The sequence below is a fragment of the Pelodiscus sinensis genome, chromosome 4 (genome assembly GCF_049634645.1).
Source record: "Pelodiscus sinensis isolate JC-2024 chromosome 4, ASM4963464v1, whole genome shotgun sequence".
Lineage (NCBI taxonomy): Eukaryota > Metazoa > Chordata > Testudines > Trionychidae > Pelodiscus > Pelodiscus sinensis.
The window spans coordinates 30311031-30317273 of NC_134714.1; positions in this window are offsets into that span (position 1 = coordinate 30311031).

The following is a 6243-nucleotide window of genomic DNA, read 5'->3' on the forward strand; positions in this document are numbered from 1 at the left end:
CTTTTACCTGGGTTTACATGTGCTTTTAATTCAGGCTTGCTTACCTAGCTAGAAGTAGAGGTTAGAGCCTGCCTTTCATTTCAAGTCAAGTTTTAACTTACGCCCTTTGCAGTAGACCCAGGCTGTAAACCCATGTTACTGAACAGGTTCTGATAGTCCTCCAATGCCTTCCCACAACTCCTTGAAAACTCGATTTTCCTGCCCTACTACCTACTCCCTTCCTCCTCATCAGAAACCACTTACCAGTTTACATACACCCGGTTTGCCTTTAAATGCCACATTCCACATGGCCTGCTTCATTTCTTCATAGCATGCAAAGTGGGGACCAGGCAGATGACAATTCAGCACAAGGAAGGAAATAAAAACAAAACTCCTGACAATCACAAACTGTGGTGGCAAGTCTGATTGCTCACTATCAACGATTGGTCAGGTTCTCATCCCTACCCCAAGCACAGAACTCACTGCTGGGCTGCACAGGCTTTGGATGTTGAGCAGAGTTATTACTTGACAGGGGAAGAAGGGCTGGAGAAGCCTGAACAGACACCAGGGGCAGAGGAAGAGACTGAACTGATAGGCTCCTTTGGGGAACAGCGAGATTCCCAGAAACTGTTTGGGAGGAAGCCAGAGAATGGAAAATGGAGGAAGCCATCAAGCAGGTTGATAAGGTGTCATCTGTTATTGTTAAGGGGGATATTACAGTATTGGTGGGATAGGTTTCCTGGTTTACAACCAATCTAACTATTGTTTGGGGGTATAGAATATGCTTCCAGGTGGGGTTTGTTTCAGTTGAGAGCATAAGAAATGCCATTTCCCTAGTTGCCTTTCTTTCCCTCCCACAGATAGATTCTAAGCAGGGGGGAAATGTAAACCTGCAACTATTACTTTCATCAGATTTTCTATAAGAGCCAGGTACTATTATTATATGCCACAGTGGAGTTCTCACTCTCCTCAGATTTTAAGTGCTACTGTATAACCAATGGCTGTATAAAGATAAGAGCACTTCAAAATGTCCTCTATTTTGTGGGTCTGCACATGGCCTGTTTGTTGTGGGTGGAATCACAATGGGAGAGGTTTCAAAGGCAAATCAAATATTCAAGAAAGTTTCTGCTCTCGAGTTCAGTATCCTCTTCACATTCACCTGAATTTTAGACCACTTCTGGCTGGTGATGCTTGTGAGCTTTTCATAGAAAATCAAAGCTCCTGGGCAGGACAAATTTTCCATAACCTTCTCCCCACTCTATTACTAGACATCACTAGTCATTCTTTTTCTGATCAGCCATCAAGGAATTAAATATGTCCTTGGGGCACAGCTAGAGGGCCTTCTATGAGAGACCTAGAAAAGTTGTTCCCTCTTCTAATCTGGAATCTCCAGCAAATTTACATCTTCCAATGCCACTGCTGCTTGAGAGTGTTAGGACCATCACTGGTAAAAAGATCTGTGGCCTGGGTCACCCTATTCCAAAAACCATTTTACTGGATTTTTTGAAAATGAGGTGCCTGTGGTTGACAGAGCACACCTCACTACCAGGGTTGCACCCACTATGAGTAGCTATCCCACAATTCCTGCAACAGACTGGAATTGTGGGGTGGCTCCCAATGCCTCATGAGATGAAAACATGGTTGCAGGTGGTTATGGATGCACGTTATCAGTCTGCTGTGTCTGTGGCTCGGAACAAGAAGGGCTGTTCACCAGCCTTGTCCTGTGGTGCACTTGTCTAAGCACCTTTATTTTCACACAGCATTGCTGTGTCCTCCTGGTGTAGCCCTTATCCACCACACCCTGTTTGGTTTTAATATAGATATCAGCATTTCTGTTGCTGGTTCAGAGCTCTGCCTGATCAGATCAATTACTGGGCCCTCCACAGCAATCAGATCCAGTGTCTTCATGCTGGAAGCCTTTGTGACTCTGGCCATGCACGCTCAGCTGTGCTGGTGAGCTCTCTGTGCCACTCCAATGGGAAATCAATATTCAAAAGCTCCTGGGGCTTTTCCTGCTCACCTGGCTGATGACCATTGGATTTCAAAATTCTCTCTGGAGCACTCTATGGTCACCACCTGAAGGCCAGTAACTCCAAATTACTATACACAGTGTTTACCCTGCCCTTAATTTGAGGTGTGATTATCACCTTTGGCTTTACAGGGCTTGTTGAAGTAGAGTACAGGAGTCAATTTTAAAAGCCCTCTAGGTCCATGGGAGGGACTCAACATTGTAAACACACTTGTTATTACAAATTCCATCTTGTGCTGAATACCTCGACCTAACCTCCTAGGGGAAACCAGTCTTATAAGTCAGCACGTCAAGAGTGACAGGGCAATGAGGCAGCAGGACTGTCAACAGGAAAGGGAACTGTTTAAGCAGCTACTTTTCATGATGGCCAACAGGCAGCAGACACAAGCCCTAGCACCTGCCTCTGCATAGACTTCCCTGGTGTATCAATCTCTAGTGGACTCCCTGGCCTGCTACCACATTTTGCAGCCACTGGAGAATTCTAGCTGTGGAATGCACCAACCACTGCACTCCAGTGGTGGAAGTGTATCTGGACAGATGTACATTGTTCAATCAATGCCAATGCATTCACAGGGGAAGGATAAGAGGTACATTGGCAACATGCAATTCATTTTCCTATTACAGTGCACCAGTGGGCTTTGTCTGCTCCATTTACAGCTCAGTATAGATTTGGACTGTGTATTGCACTTTGTCTAATGCAGCGGCAGCTGGTCTGCTTGTGGTGTTTTTAATGAACTATTTGGCTGCATAATCAATCTGTATGTGTATTTGGGAAACAACAAAGTAACAGGAAGCTCAAACCAAAGCTTTTAATAAAGTAAGATTAACAATAGATAAATTGATACATATTATTGATAGGCATAGCAAAGATGAATCCAATGCACCAAATTAGGACATTTTCACATGCACTTCCCCTTGTAATACGCATTTATGTGAGCCCAAGAGGCATCCCATTCTTCCTTGTTGCCCCAAATCTGGCCCCAGTCATCCCAAGTGTGTTTCCAGTTGCGAATACAGGATTTGTAAACTGGCATTGTCTGACCTATTCTTGGTGAAAATTCTATTCCCTCCTCTTCCATATGTTGTGCTGTGCAGAACATGCTGTGATAACATGAATGGCATTAAGTACATGGCATCTAAACAAGTTTGGAGGCAATACTATCTCACCCCCAGTCCACCAAATGCACATTCTACCATAATCTTGCAATTCCTTTAAATGTAATTAAAAATCTGTGTTTTCCAAGACAGGACACTGTAGGGCACGCTGGGGGAGCCTCTAAAATAACCAGGAATACAGATGCCCTCACTGTTTAAATATGCAAATGACAGATCTCCAGAATATCCTGGCATCATGTACCCTGTTGGTGCATCCCACACTGGTATTCATGAGCCTTCCTCCATGGTTGATAAAGGCCTGCATGATGATTGAGTATTTTTTCTGTTTGACATATTCACATGCACCTTATGGAGGTCAGGCAAGGGACAATGTTGTTCTATTGATGACACCATTGCGGTTTGAATCTTATTCTCTCAAAGCCAGTAATGATTCTGATGACACTGTCAATCTTCACCACCTGGGGCAAACCAGAGTAGTAAGTGCTTCATAAATGCCACCACTATATCACCAACAGTTATCTTGCCACTACCACACTGTTTTACTACTGACTGTAGAAGTCTGGGGTAGCTAGTTCCAAGGTGATCATAGTTACATGCTTCTAGGCTGAGATGGTCCCTCTCATGGGCACATCCTGGTGCTGAGGTGTCCTTCATGCGAAAGCTCTGGAGCCACTGATATCATCTCAAGTGTGCATGAGTGTTTAGTCCCATTTGTACTTTTGGTCACATTCCAGGACCACTGGTCCACACAAGGGTATTCCACAGCTATTGACATGCATTCAGCTGGCTCCATTCCATCATGTCTGCATGGAGCTTGTTAGAGCACTTCAGCAAAGCATGCCAGTGCCTCTTCAGTGAGAAGCCAATGCTGAAATGCCTGCTGTTACTGTTTCAGGGTAACTGCACTTGTATCTCTCACGGCCCCCCCCCCCCCATGGTCTCTTGAGGGCAAAAAGGAGGCTCAAACCAAAGCTTTTAATAAAGCAAGATTACTCGAGTCCTTAAGGATTCTGGCTCCTACACATCACCTGTCTTGCACGGAAACCTGTGTGTCTCCCATTCCTGAGTAGGGTTTTAAGGTTACACAGCTCCATGCCTTACACTGTGATATCCTTAGCAAGCCAATCTGCCTGAAAGCCAGTACCTGTGTTTTGTTTTATCCCTAAGATAAAAACAAAATTGCCACAGAGCACTCCCTAAAATAAAAACATATAAAAAACAATACAAGTCCCTATATGCATGCTAAAAACTTGCCAGAGGTCACTCAGCAGCATTATAAGGCCTTTATAGGCCAAAGTCTTTCCTCATCCTTCCACAAGGGTCGATGCCCCCTTTGAATAGAAGATCCAGTCTGTTTGTGGCATCAGAAAGAAGGCCTGTTTAAATGAAGCCACTTTATGCCAGAAGCCCTTTCTTTGTTGGTCTCTCTGGAAAACTCAGTTTGAACCAGTATATACAAGCCTTTCCAAGAGGCAGTGCCTCTCTAGAAGTGATAACTTGAGTGACTTACCTTAATCACACCCACTTAAAGCAAGCCTCTACCCTTGGCATGGCATACAGTCCTCAAACCACTCATAACCTTAACAGTCATAAAAGATACTTTCATGTCATCACATTTTCTTTCACACCCTCCACTGCATCTCATGTTCTGTCTTCTCCGGTTGTTCCCCAAATGCCAACTGCTGGAGCAGGTCATACCCCTGAGATGTATGCATGCCTTGTGACAGATTAGAGCACAGGTCACAGCAGGTCATATTGAAATAGCTACATATATGACCTGATTTCCATTCATGCCAACTGATCTGAAGTCAATAAGAGCTGCAAGTACTTGCCTAGGTTTGAAAAAAAATCAAGCCACTTTTTAAAATATCTACATACAGATTGTAGAGTTCCACATCAGATGACCATTTTGGAAAATATTCTCTTAAGTATCTTTCACTTATTGGTAGAGACAAATAGGCAATTTTGGTGTCTTGGCTTTTTTGTTTAGCATGTAATTTATCTTTAAACATGATTGTGATCCACTAAGGAAAATACTAATTCCTACTACTCTTTGTTTCGTGGGGGCTACGTCTAGACTGGCATGATTTTCCACAAATGCTTTTAACGAAAGAGTTTTCCGTTAAAAGCATTTGCGGAAAAGAGCATCTAGATTGGCACGGACGCTTTTCCACAAAAGCACTTTTTGCAGAAAAGCATCTGTGCCAATCTAGACGCGGTTTTGTTCAAGAAAGCCCCGATCGCCATTTTTGCGATCGGGGCTTTTTTGCGCAAAACAAATCTAATCTGTCTACACTGGCTCTTTTGCGCAAAAGGATAGCAGCATAGTATTTCCGCAAGAAGCACTGATTTCTTACATGAGATCGTCAGTGTTCTTGAGGAAATTCAAGCGGCCAGTGTAGACAGCTATAGCACAAAAGCAGCTGCTTTTGTTGAAAAACTTGCCAGAGTAAACACAGCCCCACAGTTTCAGTGGGGAAGAGAAGAAGAAAGCCTGCTGATTCCCAGCAGCAAAGATAAAGGCTATCTGGTGCAATTCCACACTGCTTGATGGTATCCTTTTATAATAATTTTAGTCAGTAACCACAGAATATATGAACACAAATGCTCACAAACAAGCTTCATTTTCTAAATAAGGCACTTTAGGATTTAGTTATCCCTTTGAAGTACTCTGTGTAGTATAGAGCAATCCAAAGTTGCACAAAAATCTAATTTTACGGTGCTATTTTCCTTTTCTTAATAGGATATTGAACAACAGGACACATTCTGGTATCAGCTATGTTCACAAACCAGGAGAAATTGTTATTTTCACTAGAGTTACTCTGGATTTAAGCCTTGGCATATTAGACCCCAAATTGGCCCAATTTTTCTTCCCCTCTCTCTCCATTTTGAGGCTTTTTTCAGTCCTTGTGTCCCATTGGAGACTAAGTACTTGTTTGGATGTCAAAAGCAAGATTGAAGTCTTACTAGCTTCCTGACTTCAAAACTAAAAAAATCCATCAGAAAAATCTGTCAATTTGCAGGATGTGTGTCTGTGTCACTGAAATCATCTATGAGACATAATGGAATCTAGAATGCTATTAATTCCCTGCATCAATTTGCCTTGAATGAACTTGGCT